Genomic DNA, 18,539 nt, shown 5'->3' on the forward strand with positions numbered 1-18,539 from the left:
CCAGCCGCATCCGTGAAAATATTCAAAACACTCGTATCCTGCGCTGGCCCAAGAAGTCATTCCAAACCTGAAGATCAGCACGGTACTCCTCCTTGAGCCGCACAAAATGATGCGGCGCACGCACTCCCACCGTTGCCGCCGCCAACCTCCTACCAAACACCCTCCCCATCGGCATAATCCGGCAGGCGAAATTCAACTTCCCCAGCAGCGACTGAAGCTCCCTCAGCGTCACTTTCTTCATTCTACAAGCCCATTGAACCTCCAGCCTCAAAGCACCCAACTTATCCGCCGGGAGACGACACTCCATTGCCACCGAGTCTATTTCGATTCCCAAAAAACAAATCGTCGCTACCGGGCCCTACGTTTTTTTTTTTTTTTTTTTTTTTTTTGGCGCCAAAGGAATCCCAAAATCCCTCGCCACCTTCTGTAGAGCATGAAGCAAATTACCGCAAACCGGCGAACCCCCCGGGCCAACGCATAACAAATCATCTAAGTAATGGATCAACGAGTCGACCCCGGATACTCCCCTCTTTACCCACTCCACGAAGCTACTAAACGCCTCGAAGTATGCACAAGAAAGGGAACACCCCATCGGAAGGCACTGATCCACGTAAAAGGCCCCATTCCAAAAACAACCCAACAGCCGTTGCTTTCTGTATGGACCGGCAACAACCTGAACGCCGCCTCGATGTCAGTTTTTGCTAGCAGCGCCCCAGGACCCGCAGCCCGCACTAACCCCACCGCCTTATCGAATGAGGTATAAACTACGGAGCACAACTCGTGATCAATCCCGTCATTTACCGACGAACCTTTGGGATACGATAAATGTTGAATCAAACGAAACTTTCCGGGATCGCGTTTAGGGACAATACCCAAAGGGGACACAACCAAATCTTTCACCGGCGACTCCACAAATGGCCCCGACATGCGCCCCAACGAAACTTCTTTTAACAACTTTTCCGACACGACTTCCACATGCAAGTAAGCCGATTTTAAATTTCTCCCCGTAACCGGAACCTCATAAGGAGGCGGAGGAATAACAAAAACCAACACTAAACCCTTCATAAAGCAACCTAGCTGCCGCCCTATCCGGATACTCATTTAGATAAAGGGCCATCCTTTCCACCCTCACCGGCGACAACCCCTTGACCAGCCCCGTGCTGGTTCCCGGACCTCTTTTTTCGCAGACATTTTGCCGCCCCGTGTGATGCACCATTACACTCGGAGCACACGTGCTTGAACTTGCACGTGGCCCCAAACTTGCACTGGCCTTCATTGAATTGCCAGCAAAACCCCGCCTTTCCCCCGCCGCTTGGTCCACTCTGACTAGACTGGCCTCCCTGGCCACCGCTCCCGGGAACGGGCTGCCTAACCGGAGCCGTAACCCGTAACCAGAGAGCAATATCCTTCTGGTCCCACCGAATCGCCGGCCGAACCGCCTTCCGCTGACGGAATTGCTCATCATATCGCAGCCACGCCTGACCCCCATACGCCCTATGAGCCTCCCCAATAGCATCAAAATAACAAAATAACGCCGAACAATTTTCCGGCGCCTTTTCCCCTATCACACTAGCCAATATGGCGAACGCCTGCGACCAATTAACGAACGTCTGCGGGATAAGCCTATACCGCCGCCGTTCCTCCTCGTCCTTTTTACTCTCATCCCGCTTGCTCTTATCCAAATTGAATTTAGCCAGCGGCAAGAGAGAAAAAATTTCAACGTATTCATCTTTCCAGATCCGATCACGCACCTCCTGCTTTAAATGCGCCCCCAACGGACCCTCAAAACAAACATACACCTCCCCCCGAGCACGATCGTCCATGCGCACTCGATCGCCGTCCTTCTGTGCCTCAGTCTGCACCGACACCGCGACCGCCTCTCTAACCGCCACCACAGGACGCGCCTGCAACGATCCCACGTCCCTGGGGCCTTCCCAAACTACCGCAGGGGACACTTCCGTTACTACCGGCGCCGCGGCCCTATCAAGGCGCCCCACCAGCTCCCGTAAGCAACCCACTAAATCTGCCAAACCCGCTCCGTCGCGTCCGCCCGCGCCACTACCGGCCCCCGATGCTATGCTAGCAGCCCCCCCGCCGACACCCGACATAAAAATCGCTGGATAAGACAATAATGGAGTTATACACTCACCGGGCTGCACAGGCGCTGTGTTCCCGTCAGCCGGACCATCCTGACCTCGACGATAGACGTCCAGTTCACCTTCCTCCAGTTCTTCTCTCGCCGACGACTGTCCCTCCCAACGACATCTTCGGAAAGGGGATGAGGACGCGCTGACCGATGGGCCGGCAACCTGCCGCCCGACCGCCGGGACCCAGACTTCCGACCGGACCTGTTGCCTCGACGTCGCTGCAGATCTAGTCGTCCGTCTAGACGATCCTGACGAAGCCTGCCCCCTGGCCGGAACATCACCATGCGGGGCGGCCGTACCTTGCTCTCGACATCTTCCATCTGATGGGGGAGGGGTGACAGGGAGCCCAGCCTGCGACTCCCTGCTTACCGCCGGACCCCGTCGCGGCCTGGGATTCCTGCCAGGACGCAGGGCCTGGGAAGGGGCGGTCCTCCCAGCTGCCTGGCCTGCAGCGTCCGGGATCGGGCTCCCTCTGCGACGCCGTGTCCGCGGGACTACCTCCGGACTAAGGCGCTCTGGAGGTCGGGACCGCCGAGAGGGACGGGTCGACACAGCCCGCATCGCCGTCACCCCTGGCACCGCTCTCTGCCTGCCCAGCGCAGGAGCGGTTGTTGCCGACTCCCCCCCCGCCGCCATAGCCATGCTCGTAAGGGGGCCGGGGGAGGGGAGCCTGTCCCTTACAACAGACCCCGAACGCCGTGCCCGGCGTGGCGAAACGGCGTCCGGGATCCGCGTTAATGCAGCCACGGTCTCCTCCAGCCATCCGGGACCGTGGTGCACAGCAGCGGCACGCAGCCGCTCTAAAATCAGGGCCTCTGCCATTACTAAAGAGCCAGGCAACGGGGAGCTTTGCTTACTGTGTGTTACTCCTCCCGCTGCTTCCGGCTCAATGCCGAGAAACAGCGGGAAGCACAGTAACGGCCCCCCCCGCCCCCCTTAACTCCTCCCCGTCCCTCCTTCAGCTCCTTCAACTTTCCCTGACCTCGTAACATTAACCCTTTCCCTACCAGGACGGTCATGTCGGCTTCCCTTAAGCCTGCAGCTGCGTCCAGCCTCTTCTGGAGCCAGAGCCAGCTTTCTGACATCATAATGGGGCCTCAGAGATAAAAGCCTGGGCCCAGGCAGTGTTGGTCAGTGCTGCTCAGCAGGCAGCACTGGACTGGATTAAAGCTGATACAAGGTGTGAAAGGAGAAGGGGTGGCAGTGGGCATGCACTTACTGCTGCTGCTGCTGCTGCCAGTGTTTGCACGGCAGGAGGGCATTTGGGCGTTGCCAGGAAGGCGTTTTTATGTCGATTCCTCCTCTTTCAGCACTGCATTGTGGTGCAAGCAAAAGAAGCAAAACGCGCGGCACGTTCGGGTTATCGCTTCTCGGCCTTTTGGCTAAGATCAAGTGTAGTATCTGTTCTTATCAGTTTAATATCTGATACGTCCCCTATCTGGGGACCATATATTAAATGGATTTTTAGAACAGGGAGATGGAAATAGAGCTTGCTCTGTCCACTCCACGCATTGACCTGGTATTGCAGTATTTCCAGGACCGGTGCACCCTTTCCTTATGTGTTTACTAAAATCAGATTCCAAAAGTGCTTTTTGTGTTTGCCATTGTTTTTGTCTTTCGGATGGGATCTCCCCTTTTAATCCCATTATTTCAACACCTGTTGGACAATGCATTTGTACAGTCATGTGTGATAATGAGCTAATTTATTAAATGCTATTAATTAATACATTGCCACCTCTTGTTTTGTGTCGTCTGTGTTTCTGTGTTTCCGGCATTTCACATTGGAACAGCTCATTCACCTTCCTTGTCTTCTCTCCGCCCTCCCTCCTAGGTAGGTTAAAGAGCTGCACCTGAGCCAGCCACTGATTGATGCAGCACCATAGTCAAATAGTGGAGTGGAGTAGGGGAACAGCAAACAGCCATTAAAGCAGCCAGCCCGCCCGCCCGTCACAATGGACCTACCTGTGTACACTAGATGGATGTGATGGAATGTACTGTGGTCCCTACATTTCAAGAAGAAGTAAGAATTGCAGTTGCAACAAACCCTTGCTTGCCTACAAAGATAGCAGCAATTTGGATTTGTTACTATGTTACCTGGAAGAATAACAAACTGTGCAAGGATGGAGGTTGTAGGAGCAAGGAGAACAAGTTGTCTGTAAAGTTGGTGGATGCCTATTTTCCATTTTGCAGTCCCTTGTCTCCCTCTTGTGGCCTCCTGGAGGCAACTAGCTGTGCAAAAAAAAGACAGCCTGGGGGCCGGCTGTTGCAGTGTTGCCCTCTCAGGCAACACTGAGTGACTGACTGAGCCGCACCGTCTTATATAAAGTTCAGACGGAACTTTGCACGTGTCATAGTGGAGACCTCAGGAGCCAGAGCCAGCTTTCTGACATCATAATGGGGCCTCAGAGATAAAAGCCTGGGCCCAGGCAGTGTTGGTCAGTGCTGCTCAGCAGGCAGCACTGGACTGGATTAAAGCTGATACAAGGTGTGAAAGGAGAAGGGGTGGCAGTGGACATGCACTTACTGCTGCTGCTGCTGCTGCTGCTGCCAGTGTTTGCACGGCAGGAGGGTATTTGGGTGTTGCCAGGAAGGCGTTTTTATGTCGATTCCTCCTCTTTCAGCACTGCATTGTGGTGCAAGCAAAAGAAGCAAAACGCGCGGCACGTTCGGGTTATCGCTTCTCGGCCTTTTTGCTAAGATCAAGTGTAGTATCTGTTCTTATCAGTTTAATATCTGATACGTCCCCTATCTGGGGACCATATATTAAATGGATTTTTAGAACAGGGAGATGGAAATAGAGCTTGCTCTGTCCACTCCACGCATTGACCTGGTATTGCAGTATTTCCAGGACCGATGCACCCTTTCCTTATGTGTTTACTAAAATCAGATTCCAAAAGTGCTTTTTGTGTTTGCCATTGTTTTTGTCTTTCGGATGGGATCTCCCCTTTTAATCCCATTATTTCAACACCTGTTGGACAATGCATTTGTACAGTCATGTGTGATAATGAGCTAATTTATTAAATGCAATTAATTAATACATTGCCACCTCTTGTTTTGTGTCGTCTGTGTTTCTGTGTTTCCGGCATTTCACATTGGAACAGCTCATTCACCTTCCTTGTCTTCTCTCCGCCCTCCCTCCTAGGTAGGTTAAAGAGCTGCACCTGAGCCAGCCACTGATTGATGCAGCACCATAGTCAAATAGTGGAGTGGAGTAGGGGAACAGCAAACAGCCATTAAAGCAGCCAGCCCGCCCGCCCGCCCGCCCGTCACAATGGACCTACCTGTGTACACTAGATGGATGTGATGGAATGTACTGTGGTCCCTACATTTCAAGAAGAAGTAAGAATTGCAGTTGCAACAAACCCTTGCTTGCCTACAAAGAGAGCAGCAATTTGGATTTGTTACTATGTTACCTGGAAGAATAACAAACTGTGCAAGGATGGAGGTTGTAGGAGCAAGGAGAACAAGTTGTCTGTAAAGTTGGTGGATGCCTATTTTCCATTTTGCAGTCCCTTGTCTCCCTCTTGTGGCCTCCTGGAGGCAACTAGCTGTGCAAAAAAAAGACAGCCTGGGAGCCGGCTGTTGCAGTGTTGCCCTCTCAGGCAACACTGAGTGACTGACTGAGCCGCACCGTCTTATATAAAGTTCAGACGGAACTTTGCACGTGTCATAGTGGAGACCTCAGGAGCCAGAGCCAGCTTTCTGACATCATAATGGGGCCTCAGAGATAAAAGCCTGGGCCCAGGCAGTGTTGGTCAGTGCTGCTCAGCAGGCAGCACTGGACTGGATTAAAGCTGATACAAGGTGTGAAAGGAGAAGGGGTGGCAGTGGGCATGCACTTACTGCTGCTGCTGCTGCTGCTGCTGCTGCCAGTGTTTGCACGGCAGGAGGGCATTTGGGCGTTGCCAGGAATGCGTTTTTATGTCGATTCCTCCTCTTTCAGAACTGCATTGTGGTGCAAGCAAAAGAAGCAAAACGCGCGGCACGTTCGGGTTATCGCTTCTCGGCCTTTTGGCTAAGATCAAGTTTAGTATCTGTTCTTATCAGTTTAATATCTGATACGTCCCCTATCTGGGGACCATATATTAAATGGATTTTTAGAACAGGGAGATGGAAATAGAGCTTGCTCTGTCCACTCCACGCATTGACCTGGTATTGCAGTATTTCCAGGACCGGTGCACCCTTTCCTTATGTGTTTACTAAAATCAGATTCCAAAAGTGCTTTTTGTGTTTGCCATTGTTTTTGTCTTTCGGATGGGATCTCCCCTTTTAATCCCATTATTTCAACACCTGTTGGACAATGCATTTGTACAGTCATGTGTGATAATGAGCTAATTTATTAAATGCAATTAATTAATACATTGCCACCTCTTGTTTTGTGTCGTCTGTGTTTCTGTGTTTCCGGCATTTCACATTGGAACAGCTCATTCACCTTCCTTGTCTTCTCTCCGCCCTCCCTCCTAGGTAGGTTAAAGAGCTGCACCTGAGCCAGCCACTGATTGATGCAGCACCATAGTCAAATAGTGGAGTGGAGTAGGGGAACAGCAAACAGCCATTAAAGCAGCCAGCCCGCCCGCCCGCCCGCCCGTCACAATGGACCTACCTGTGTACACTAGATGGATGTGATGGAATGTACTGTGGTCCCTACATTTCAAGAAGAAGTAAGAATTGCAGTTGCAACAAACCCTTGCTTGCCTACAAAGAGAGCAGCAATTTGGATTTGTTACTATGTTACCTGGAAGAATAACAAACTGTGCAAGGATGGAGGTTGTAGGAGCAAGGAGAACAAGTTGTCTGTAAAGTTGGTGGATGCCTATTTTCCATTTTGCAGTCCCTTGTCTCCCTCTTGTGGCCTCCTGGAGGCAACTAGCTGTGCAAAAAAAAGACAGCCTGGGGGCCGGCTGTTGCAGTGTTGCCCTCTCAGGCAACACTGAGTGACTGACTGAGCCGCACCGTCTTATATAAAGTTCAGACGGAACTTTGCACGTGTCATAGTGGAGACCTCAGGAGCCAGAGCCAGCTTTCTGACATCATAATGGGGCCTCAGAGATAAAAGCCTGGGCCCAGGCAGTGTTGGTCAGTGCTGCTCAGCAGGCAGCACTGGACTGGATTAAAGCTGATACAAGGTGTGAAAGGAGAAGGGGTGGCAGTGGGCATGCACTTACTGCTGCTGCTGCTGCTGCTGCTGCCAGTGTTTGCACGGCAGGAGGGTATTTGGGTGTTGCCAGGAAGGCGTTTTTATGTCGATTCCTCCTCTTTCAGCACTGCATTGTGGTGCAAGCAAAAGAAGCAAAACGCGCGGCACGTTCGGGTTATCGCTTCTCGGCCTTTTTGCTAAGATCAAGTGTAGTATCTGTTCTTATCAGTTTAATATCTGATACGTCCCCTATCTGGGGACCATATATTAAATGGATTTTTAGAACAGGGAGATGGAAATAGAGCTTGCTCTGTCCACTCCACGCATTGACCTGGTATTGCAGTATTTCCAGGACCGATGCACCCTTTCCTTATGTGTTTACTAAAATCAGATTCCAAAAGTGCTTTTTGTGTTTGCCATTGTTTTTGTCTTTCGGATGGGATCTCCCCTTTTAATCCCATTATTTCAACACCTGTTGGACAATGCATTTGTACAGTCATGTGTGATAATGAGCTAATTTATTAAATGCAATTAATTAATACATTGCCACCTCTTGTTTTGTGTCGTCTGTGTTTCTGTGTTTCCGGCATTTCACATTGGAACAGCTCATTCACCTTCCTTGTCTTCTCTCCGCCCTCCCTCCTAGGTAGGTTAAAGAGCTGCACCTGAGCCAGCCACTGATTGATGCAGCACCATAGTCAAATAGTGGAGTGGAGTAGGGGAACAGCAAACAGCCATTAAAGCAGCCAGCCCGCCCGCCCGCCCGCCCGTCACAATGGACCTACCTGTGTACACTAGATGGATGTGATGGAATGTACTGTGGTCCCTACATTTCAAGAAGAAGTAAGAATTGCAGTTGCAACAAACCCTTGCTTGCCTACAAAGAGAGCAGCAATTTGGATTTGTTACTATGTTACCTGGAAGAATAACAAACTGTGCAAGGATGGAGGTTGTAGGAGCAAGGAGAACAAGTTGTCTGTAAAGTTGGTGGATGCCTATTTTCCATTTTGCAGTCCCTTGTCTCCCTCTTGTGGCCTCCTGGAGGCAACTAGCTGTGCAAAAAAAAGACAGCCTGGGAGCCGGCTGTTGCAGTGTTGCCCTCTCAGGCAACACTGAGTGACTGACTGAGCCGCACCGTCTTATATAAAGTTCAGACGGAACTTTGCACGTGTCATAGTGGAGACCTCAGGAGCCAGAGCCAGCTTTCTGACATCATAATGGGGCCTCAGAGATAAAAGCCTGGGCCCAGGCAGTGTTGGTCAGTGCTGCTCAGCAGGCAGCACTGGACTGGATTAAAGCTGATACAAGGTGTGAAAGGAGAAGGGGTGGCAGTGGGCATGCACTTACTGCTGCTGCTGCTGCTGCTGCTGCTGCTGCCAGTGTTTGCACGGCAGGAGGGCATTTGGGCGTTGCCAGGAATGCGTTTTTATGTCGATTCCTCCTCTTTCAGAACTGCATTGTGGTGCAAGCAAAAGAAGCAAAACGCGCGGCACGTTCGGGTTATCGCTTCTCGGCCTTTTGGCTAAGATCAAGTTTAGTATCTGTTCTTATCAGTTTAATATCTGATACGTCCCCTATCTGGGGACCATATATTAAATGGATTTTTAGAACAGGGAGATGGAAATAGAGCTTGCTCTGTCCACTCCACGCATTGACCTGGTATTGCAGTATTTCCAGGACCGGTGCACCCTTTCCTTATGTGTTTACTAAAATCAGATTCCAAAAGTGCTTTTTGTGTTTGCCATTGTTTTTGTCTTTCGGATGGGATCTCCCCTTTTAATCCCATTATTTCAACACCTGTTGGACAATGCATTTGTACAGTCATGTGTGATAATGAGCTAATTTATTAAATGCAATTAATTAATACATTGCCACCTCTTGTTTTGTGTCGTCTGTGTTTCTGTGTTTCCGGCATTTCACATTGGAACAGCTCATTCACCTTCCTTGTCTTCTCTCCGCCCTCCCTCCTAGGTAGGTTAAAGAGCTGCACCTGAGCCAGCCACTGATTGATGCAGCACCATAGTCAAATAGTGGAGTGGAGTAGGGGAACAGCAAACAGCCATTAAAGCAGCCAGCCCGCCCGCCCGCCCGTCACAATGGACCTACCTGTGTACACTAGATGGATGTGATGGAATGTACTGTGGTCCCTACATTTCAAGAAGAAGTAAGAATTGCAGTTGCAACAAACCCTTGCTTGCCTACAAAGAGAGCAGCAATTTGGATTTGTTACTATGTTACCTGGAAGAATAACAAACTGTGCAAGGATGGAGGTTGTAGGAGCAAGGAGAACAAGTTGTCTGTAAAGTTGGTGGATGCCTATTTTCCATTTTGCAGTCCCTTGTCTCCCTCTTGTGGCCTCCTGGAGGCAACTAGCTGTGCAAAAAAAAGACAGCCTGGGGGCCGGCTGTTGCAGTGTTGCCCTCTCAGGCAACACTGAGTGACTGACTGAGCCGCACCGTCTTATATAAAGTTCAGACGGAACTTTGCACGTGTCATAGTGGAGACCTCAGGAGCCAGAGCCAGCTTTCTGACATCATAATGGGGCCTCAGAGATAAAAGCCTGGGCCCAGGCAGTGTTGGTCAGTGCTGCTCAGCAGGCAGCACTGGACTGGATTAAAGCTGATACAAGGTGTGAAAGGAGAAGGGGTGGCAGTGGGCATGCACTTACTGCTGCTGCTGCTGCTGCCAGTGTTTGCACGGCAGGAGGGCATTTGGGCGTTGCCAGGAAGGCGTTTTTATGTCGATTCCTCCTCTTTCAGCACTGCATTGTGGTGCAAGCAAAAGAAGCAAAACGCTTGGCACGTTCGGGTTATCGCTTCTCGGCCTTTTGGCTAAGATCAAGTGTAGTATCTGTTCTTATCAGTTTAATATCTGATACGTCCCCTATCTGGGGACCATATATTAAATGGATTTTTAGAACAGGGAGATGGAAATAGAGCTTGCTCTGTCCACTCCACGCATTGACCTGGTATTGCAGTATTTCCAGGACCGGTGCACCCTTTCCTTATGTGTTTACTAAAATCAGATTCCAAAAGTGCTTTTTGTGTTTGCCATTGTTTTTGTCTTTCGGATGGGATCTCCCCTTTTAATCCCATTATTTCAACACCTGTTGGACAATGCATTTGTACAGTCATGTGTGATAATGAGCTAATTTATTAAATGCAATTAATTAATACATTGCCACCTCTTGTTTTGTGTCGTCTGTGTTTCTGTGTTTCCGGCATTTCACATTGGAACAGCTCATTCACCTTCCTTGTCTTCTCTCCGCCCTCCCTCCTAGGTAGGTTAAAGAGCTGCACCTGAGCCAGCCACTGATAGATGCAGCACCATAGTCAAATAGTGGAGTGGAGTAGGGGAACAGCAAACAGCCATTAAAGCAGCCAGCCCGCCCGCCCACCCGCCCGCCACAATGGACCTACCTGTGTACACTAGATGGATGTGATGGAATGTACTGTGGTCCCTACATTTCAAGAAGAAGTAAGAATTGCAGTTGCAACAAACCCTTGCTTGCCTACAAAGAGAGCAGCAATTTGGATTTGTTACTATGTTACCTGGAAGAATAACAAACTGTGCAAGGATGGAGGTTGTAGGAGCAAGGAGAACAAGTTGTCTGTAAAGTTGGTGGATGCCTATTTTCCATTTTGCAGTCCCTTGTCTCCCTCTTGTGGCCTCCTGGAGGCAACTAGCTGTGCAAAAAAAAGACAGCCTGGGGGCCGGCTGTTGCAGTGTTGCCCTCTCAGGCAACACTGAGTGACTGACTGAGCCGCACCGTCTTATATAAAGTTCAGACGGAACTTTGCACGTGTCATAGTGGAGACCTCAGGAGCCAGAGCCAGCTTTCTGACATCATAATGGGGCCTCAGAGATAAAAGCCTGGGCCCAGGCAGTGTTGGTCAGTGCTGCTCAGCAGGCAGCACTGGACTGGATTAAAGCTGATACAAGGTGTGAAAGGAGAAGGGGTGGCAGTGGGCATGCACTTACTGCTGCTGCTGCTGCTGCTGCTGCCAGTGTTTGCACGGCAGGAGGGTATTTGGGTGTTGCCAGGAAGGCGTTTTTATGTCGATTCCTCCTCTTTCAGCACTGCATTGTGGTGCAAGCAAAAGAAGCAAAACGCGCGGCACGTTCGGGTTATCGCTTCTCGGCCTTTTTGCTAAGATCAAGTGTAGTATCTGTTCTTATCAGTTTAATATCTGATACGTCCCCTATCTGGGGACCATATATTAAATGGATTTTTAGAACAGGGAGATGGAAATAGAGCTTGCTCTGTCCACTCCACGCATTGACCTGGTATTGCAGTATTTCCAGGACCGGTGCACCCTTTCCTTATGTGTTTACTAAAATCAGATTCCAAAAGTGCTTTTTGTGTTTGCCATTGTTTTTGTCTTTCGGATGGGATCTCCCCTTTTAATCCCATTATTTCAACACCTGTTGGACAATGCATTTGTACAGTCATGTGTGATAATGAGCTAATTTATTAAATGCAATTAATTAATACATTGCCACCTCTTGTTTTGTGTCGTCTGTGTTTCTGTGTTTCCGGCATTTCACATTGGAACAGCTCATTCACCTTCCTTGTCTTCTCTCCGCCCTCCCTCCTAGGTAGGTTAAAGAGCTGCACCTGAGCCAGCCACTGATTGATGCAGCACCATAGTCAAATAGTGGAGTGGAGTAGGGGAACAGCAAACAGCCATTAAAGCAGCCAGCCCGCCCGCCCGCCCGTCACAATGGACCTACCTGTGTACACTAGATGGATGTGATGGAATGTACTGTGGTCCCTACATTTCAAGAAGAAGTAAGAATTGCAGTTGCAACAAACCCTTGCTTGCCTACAAAGAGAGCAGCAATTTGGATTTGTTACTATGTTACCTGGAAGAATAACAAACTGTGCAAGGATGGAGGTTGTAGGAGCAAGGAGAACAAGTTGTCTGTAAAGTTGGTGGATGCCTATTTTCCATTTTGCAGTCCCTTGTCTCCCTCTTGTGGCCTCCTGGAGGCAACTAGCTGTGCAAAAAAAAGACAGCCTGGGGGCCGGCTGTTGCAGTGTTGCCCTCTCAGGCAACACTGAGTGACTGACTGAGCCGCACCGTCTTATATAAAGTTCAGACGGAACTTTGCACGTGTCATAGTGGAGACCTCAGGAGCCAGAGCCAGCTTTCTGACATCATAATGGGGCCTCAGAGATAAAAGCCTGGGCCCAGGCAGTGTTGGTCAGTGCTGCTCAGCAGGCAGCACTGGACTGGATTAAAGCTGATACAAGGTGTGAAAGGAGAAGGGGTGGCAGTGGGCATGCACTTACTGCTGCTGCTGCTGCTGCCAGTGTTTGCACGGCAGGAGGGCATTTGGGCGTTGCCAGGAAGGCGTTTTTATGTCGATTCCTCCTCTTTCAGCACTGCATTGTGGTGCAAGCAAAAGAAGCAAAACGCTTGGCACGTTCGGGTTATCGCTTCTCGGCCTTTTGGCTAAGATCAAGTGTAGTATCTGTTCTTATCAGTTTAATATCTGATACGTCCCCTATCTGGGGACCATATATTAAATGGATTTTTAGAACAGGGAGATGGAAATAGAGCTTGCTCTGTCCACTCCACGCATTGACCTGGTATTGCAGTATTTCCAGGACCGGTGCACCCTTTCCTTATGTGTTTACTAAAATCAGATTCCAAAAGTGCTTTTTGTGTTTGCCATTGTTTTTGTCTTTCGGATGGGATCTCCCCTTTTAATCCCATTATTTCAACACCTGTTGGACAATGCATTTGTACAGTCATGTGTGATAATGAGCTAATTTATTAAATGCAATTAATTAATACATTGCCACCTCTTGTTTTGTGTCGTCTGTGTTTCTGTGTTTCCGGCATTTCACATTGGAACAGCTCATTCACCTTCCTTGTCTTCTCTCCGCCCTCCCTCCTAGGTAGGTTAAAGAGCTGCACCTGAGCCAGCCACTGATAGATGCAGCACCATAGTCAAATAGTGGAGTGGAGTAGGGGAACAGCAAACAGCCATTAAAGCAGCCAGCCCGCCCGCCCGCCCGCCCGCCACAATGGACCTACCTGTGTACACTAGATGGATGTGATGGAATGTACTGTGGTCCCTACATTTCAAGAAGAAGTAAGAATTGCAGTTGCAACAAACCCTTGCTTGCCTACAAAGAGAGCAGCAATTTGGATTTGTTACTATGTTACCTGGAAGAATAACAAACTGTGCAAGGATGGAGGTTGTAGGAGCAAGGAGAACAAGTTGTCTGTAAAGTTGGTGGATGCCTATTTTCCATTTTGCAGTCCCTTGTCTCCCTCTTGTGGCCTCCTGGAGGCAACTAGCTGTGCAAAAAAAAGACAGCCTGGGGGCCGGCTGTTGCAGTGTTGCCCTCTCAGGCAACACTGAGTGACTGACTGAGCCGCACCGTCTTATATAAAGTTCAGACGGAACTTTGCACGTGTCATAGTGGAGACCTCAGGAGCCAGAGCCAGCTTTCTGACATCATAATGGGGCCTCAGAGATAAAAGCCTGGGCCCAGGCAGTGTTGGTCAGTGCTGCTCAGCAGGCAGCACTGGACTGGATTAAAGCTGATACAAGGTGTGAAAGGAGAAGGGGTGGCAGTGGGCATGCACTTACTGCTGCTGCTGCTGCTGCTGCTGCTGCTGCTGCCAGTGTTTGCACGGCAGGAGGGCATTTGGGCGTTGCCAGGAATGCGTTTTTATGTCGATTCCTCCTCTTTCAGAACTGCATTGTGGTGCAAGCAAAAGAAGCAAAACGCGCGGCACGTTCGGGTTATCGCTTCTCGGCCTTTTGGCTAAGATCAAGTGTAGTATCTGTTCTTATCAGTTTAATATCTGATACGTCCCCTATCTGGGGACCATATATTAAATGGATTTTTAGAACAGGGAGATGGAAATAGAGCTTGCTCTGTCCACTCCACGCATTGACCTGGTATTGCAGTATTTCCAGGACCGGTGCACCCTTTCCTTATGTGTTTACTAAAATCAGATTCCAAAAGTGCTTTTTGTGTTTGCCATTGTTTTTGTCTTTCGGATGGGATCTCCCCTTTTAATCCCATTATTTCAACACCTGTTGGACAATGCATTTGTACAGTCATGTGTGATAATGAGCTAATTTATTAAATGCAATTAATTAATACATTGCCACCTCTTGTTTTGTGTCGTCTGTGTTTCTGGCATTTCACATTGGAACAGCTCATTCACCTTCCTTGTCTTCTCTCCGCCCTCCCTCCTAGGTAGGTTAAAGAGCTGCACCTGAGCCAGCCACTGATTGATGCAGCACCATAGTCAAATAGTGGAGTGGAGTAGGGGAACAGCAAACAGCCATTAAAGCAGCCAGCCCGCCCGCCCGCCCGTCACAATGGACCTACCTGTGTACACTAGATGGATGTGATGGAATGTACTGTGGTCCCTACATTTCAAGAAGAAGTAAGAATTGCAGTTGCAACAAACCCTTGCTTGCCTACAAAGAGAGCAGCAATTTGGATTTGTTACTATGTTACCTGGAAGAATAACAAACTGTGCAAGGATGGAGGTTGTAGGAGCAAGGAGAACAAGTTGTCTGTAAAGTTGGTGGATGCCTATTTTCCATTTTGCAGTCCCTTGTCTCCCTCTTGTGGCCTCCTGGAGGCAACTAGCTGTGCAAAAAAAAAGACAGCCTGGGGGCCGGCTGTTGCAGTGTTGCCCTCTCAGGCAACACTGAGTGACTGACTGAGCCGCACCGTCTTATATAAAGTTCAGACGGAACTTTGCACGTGTCATAGTGGAGACCTCAGGAGCCAGAGCCAGCTTTCTGACATCATAATGGGGCCTCAGAGATAAAAGCCTGGGCCCAGGCAGTGTTGGTCAGTGCTGCTCAGCAGGCAGCACTGGACTGGATTAAAGCTGATACAAGGTGTGAAAGGAGAAGGGGTGGCAGTGGGCATGCACTTACTGCTGCTGCTGCTGCTGCCAGTGTTTGCACGGCAGGAGGGCATTTGGGCGTTGCCAGGAAGGCGTTTTTATGTCGATTCCTCCTCTTTCAGCACTGCATTGTGGTGCAAGCAAAAGAAGCAAAACGCTTGGCACGTTCGGGTTATCGCTTCTCGGCCTTTTGGCTAAGATCAAGTGTAGTATCTGTTCTTATCAGTTTAATATCTGATACGTCCCCTATCTGGGGACCATATATTAAATGGATTTTTAGAACAGGGAGATGGAAATAGAGCTTGCTCTGTCCACTCCACGCATTGACCTGGTATTGCAGTATTTCCAGGACCGGTGCACCCTTTCCTTATGTGTTTACTAAAATCAGATTCCAAAAGTGCTTTTTGTGTTTGCCATTGTTTTTGTCTTTCGGATGGGATCTCCCCTTTTAATCCCATTATTTCAACACCTGTTGGACAATGCATTTGTACAGTCATGTGTGATAATGAGCTAATTTATTAAATGCAATTAATTAATACATTGCCACCTCTTGTTTTGTGTCGTCTGTGTTTCTGTGTTTCCGGCATTTCACATTGGAACAGCTCATTCACCTTCCTTGTCTTCTCTCCGCCCTCCCTCCTAGGTAGGTTAAAGAGCTGCACCTGAGCCAGCCACTGATAGATGCAGCACCATAGTCAAATAGTGGAGTGGAGTAGGGGAACAGCAAACAGCCATTAAAGCAGCCAGCCCGCCCGCCCGCCCGCCCGCCACAATGGACCTACCTGTGTACACTAGATGGATGTGATGGAATGTACTGTGGTCCCTACATTTCAAGAAGAAGTAAGAATTGCAGTTGCAACAAACCCTTGCTTGCCTACAAAGAGAGCAGCAATTTGGATTTGTTACTATGTTACCTGGAAGAATAACAAACTGTGCAAGGATGGAGGTTGTAGGAGCAAGGAGAACAAGTTGTCTGTAAAGTTGGTGGATGCCTATTTTCCATTTTGCAGTCCCTTGTCTCCCTCTTGTGGCCTCCTGGAGGCAACTAGCTGTGCAAAAAAAAGACAGCCTGGGAGCCGGCTGTTGCAGTGTTGCCCTCTCAGGCAACACTGAGTGACTGACTGAGCCGCACCGTCTTATATAAAGTTCAGACGGAACTTTGCACGTGTCATAGTGGAGACCTCAGGAGACAGAGCCAGCTTTCTGACATCATAATGGGGCCTCAGAGATAAAAGCCTGGGCCCAGGCAGTGTTGGTCAGTGCTGCTCAGCAGGCAGCACTGGACTGGATTAAAGCTGATACAAGGTGTGAAAGGAGAAGGGGTGGCAGTGGGCATGCACTTACTGCTGCTGCTGCTGCTGCTGCTGCTGCCAGTGTTTGCACGGCAGGAGGGTATTTGGGCGTTGCCAGGAAAGCGTTTTTATGTCGATTCCTCCTCTTTCAGCACTGCATTGTGGTGCAAGCAAAAGAAGCAAAACGCGCGGCACGTTCGGGTTATCGCTTCTCGGCCTTTTGGCTAAGATCAAGTGTAGTATCTGTTCTTATCAGTTTAATATCTGATACGTCCCCTATCTGGGTACCATATATTAAATGGATTTTTAGAACAGGGAGATGGAAATAGAGCTTGCTCTGTCCACTCCACGCATTGACCTGGTATTGCAGTATTTCCAGGACCGGTGCACACTTTCCTTATGTGTTTACTAAAATCAGATTCCAAAAGTGCTTTTTGTGTTTGCCATTGTTTTTGTCTTTCGGGTGGGATCTCCCCTTTTAATCCCATTATTTCAACACCTGTTGGACAATGCATTTGTACAGTCATGTGTGATAATGAGCTAATTTATTAAATGCAATTAATTAATACATTGCCACCTCTTGTTTTGTGTCGTCTGTGTTTCTGTGTTTCCGGCATTTCACATTGGAACAGCTCATTCACCTTCCTTGTCTTCTCTCCGCCCTCCCTCCTAGGTAGGTTAAAGAGCTGCACCTGAGCCAGCCACTGATTGATGCAGCACCATAGTCAAATAGTGGAGTGGAGTAGGGGAACAGCAAACAGCCATTAAAGCAGCCAGCCCGCCCGCCCGCCCGCCCGTCACAATGGACCTACCTGTGTACACTAGATGGATGTGATGGAATGTACTGTGGTCCCTACATTTCAAGAAGAAGTAAGAATTGCAGTTGCAACAAACCCTTGCTTGCCTACAAAGAGAGCAGCAATTTGGATTTGTTACTATGTTACCTGGAAGAATAACAAACTGTGCAAGGATGGAGGTTGTAGGAGCAAGGAGAACAAGTTGTCTGTAAAGTTGGTGGATGCCTATTTTCCATTTTGCAGTCCCTTGTCTCCCTCTTGTGGCCTCCTGGAGGCAACTAGCTGTGCAAAAAAAAGACAGCCTGGGGGCCGGCTGTTGCAGTGTTGCCCTCTCAGGCAACACTGAGTGACTGACTGAGCCGCACCGTCTTATATAAAGTTCAGACGGAACTTTGCACGTGTCATAGTGGAGACCTCAGGAGCCAGAGCCAGCTTTCTGACATCATAATGGGGCCTCAGAGATAAAAGCCTGGGCCCAGGCAGTGTTGGTCAGTACTGCTCAGCAGGCAGCACTGGACTGGATTAAAGCTGATACAAGGTGTGAAAGGAGAAGGGGTGGCAGTGGGCATGCACTTACTGCTGCTGCTGCTGCCAGTGTTTGCACAGCAGGAGGGCATTTGGGCGTTGCCAGGAAGGCGTTTTTATGTCGATTCCTCCTCTTTCAGCACTGCATTGTGGTGCAAGCAAAAGAAGCAAAACGCTTGGCACGTTCGGGTTATCGCTTCTCGGCCTTTTGGCTAAGATCAAGTGTAGTATCTGTTCTTATCAGTTTAATATCTGATACGTCCCCTATCTGGGGACCATATATTAAATGGATTTTTAGAACAGGGAGATGGAAATAGTGCTTGCTCTGTCCACTCCACGCATTGACCTGGTATTGCAGTATTTCCAGGACCGGTGCACCCTTTCCTTATGTGTTTACTAAAATCAGATTCCAAAAGTGCTTTTTGTGTTTGCCATTGTTTTTGTCTTTCGGATGGGATCTCCAGTTTTAATCCCATTATTTCAACACCTGTTGGACAATGCATTTGTACAGTCATGTGTGATAATGAGCTAATTTATTAAATGCAATTAATTAATACATTGCCACCTCTTGTTTTGTGTCGTCTGTGTTTCTGTGTTTCCGGCATTTCACATTGGAACAGCTCATTCACCTTCCTTGTCTTCTCTCCGCCCTCCCTCCTAGGTAGGTTAAAGAGCTGCACCTGAGCCAGCCACTGATTGATGCAGCACCATAGTCAAATAGTGGAGTGGAGTAGGGGAACAGCAAA

At 49.1% G+C, this 18,539-nt stretch overlaps 12 non-coding genes across 12 annotated transcripts; all 12 read left to right on the forward strand.

Annotated features, from left to right (window-relative positions):
- Positions 1 to 3,509: 3,509 nt before the first annotated feature.
- LOC142727779 (U2 spliceosomal RNA) lies at positions 3,510 to 3,700 on the forward strand. The gene has a single exon (XR_012877248.1). It is a non-coding gene; the product is annotated as a U2 spliceosomal RNA (small nuclear RNA).
- A 1,120-nt stretch (positions 3,701 to 4,820) lies between these two features.
- Positions 4,821 to 5,011, forward strand: LOC142727769 (U2 spliceosomal RNA). The gene has a single exon (XR_012877239.1). It is a non-coding gene; the product is annotated as a U2 spliceosomal RNA (small nuclear RNA).
- A 1,131-nt stretch (positions 5,012 to 6,142) lies between these two features.
- LOC142727745 (U2 spliceosomal RNA) lies at positions 6,143 to 6,333 on the forward strand. Its single transcript, XR_012877217.1, has one exon. It is a non-coding gene; the product is annotated as a U2 spliceosomal RNA (small nuclear RNA).
- A 1,128-nt stretch (positions 6,334 to 7,461) lies between these two features.
- On the forward strand, positions 7,462 to 7,652 carry LOC142727770 (U2 spliceosomal RNA). Its single transcript, XR_012877240.1, has one exon. It is a non-coding gene; the product is annotated as a U2 spliceosomal RNA (small nuclear RNA).
- A 1,134-nt stretch (positions 7,653 to 8,786) lies between these two features.
- LOC142727746 (U2 spliceosomal RNA) lies at positions 8,787 to 8,977 on the forward strand. Its single transcript, XR_012877218.1, has one exon. It is a non-coding gene; the product is annotated as a U2 spliceosomal RNA (small nuclear RNA).
- Positions 8,978 to 10,095: 1,118 nt separating this feature from the next.
- On the forward strand, positions 10,096 to 10,286 carry LOC142727782 (U2 spliceosomal RNA). Its single transcript, XR_012877249.1, has one exon. It is a non-coding gene; the product is annotated as a U2 spliceosomal RNA (small nuclear RNA).
- Positions 10,287 to 11,414: 1,128 nt separating this feature from the next.
- LOC142727766 (U2 spliceosomal RNA) lies at positions 11,415 to 11,605 on the forward strand. Its single transcript, XR_012877236.1, has one exon. It is a non-coding gene; the product is annotated as a U2 spliceosomal RNA (small nuclear RNA).
- A 1,118-nt stretch (positions 11,606 to 12,723) lies between these two features.
- On the forward strand, positions 12,724 to 12,914 carry LOC142727783 (U2 spliceosomal RNA). The gene has a single exon (XR_012877250.1). It is a non-coding gene; the product is annotated as a U2 spliceosomal RNA (small nuclear RNA).
- A 1,137-nt stretch (positions 12,915 to 14,051) lies between these two features.
- On the forward strand, positions 14,052 to 14,242 carry LOC142727785 (U2 spliceosomal RNA). Its single transcript, XR_012877251.1, has one exon. It is a non-coding gene; the product is annotated as a U2 spliceosomal RNA (small nuclear RNA).
- Positions 14,243 to 15,353: 1,111 nt separating this feature from the next.
- LOC142727787 (U2 spliceosomal RNA) lies at positions 15,354 to 15,544 on the forward strand. The gene has a single exon (XR_012877253.1). It is a non-coding gene; the product is annotated as a U2 spliceosomal RNA (small nuclear RNA).
- A 1,131-nt stretch (positions 15,545 to 16,675) lies between these two features.
- On the forward strand, positions 16,676 to 16,866 carry LOC142727768 (U2 spliceosomal RNA). The gene has a single exon (XR_012877238.1). It is a non-coding gene; the product is annotated as a U2 spliceosomal RNA (small nuclear RNA).
- Positions 16,867 to 17,985: 1,119 nt separating this feature from the next.
- On the forward strand, positions 17,986 to 18,176 carry LOC142727744 (U2 spliceosomal RNA). The gene has a single exon (XR_012877216.1). It is a non-coding gene; the product is annotated as a U2 spliceosomal RNA (small nuclear RNA).
- The last annotated feature ends 363 nt before the right edge of the window (positions 18,177 to 18,539 follow it).

Source organism: Rhinoderma darwinii, unplaced genomic scaffold, assembly GCF_050947455.1.
Source record: "Rhinoderma darwinii isolate aRhiDar2 unplaced genomic scaffold, aRhiDar2.hap1 Scaffold_649, whole genome shotgun sequence".
NCBI classification, from domain to species: domain Eukaryota; kingdom Metazoa; phylum Chordata; class Amphibia; order Anura; family Rhinodermatidae; genus Rhinoderma; species Rhinoderma darwinii.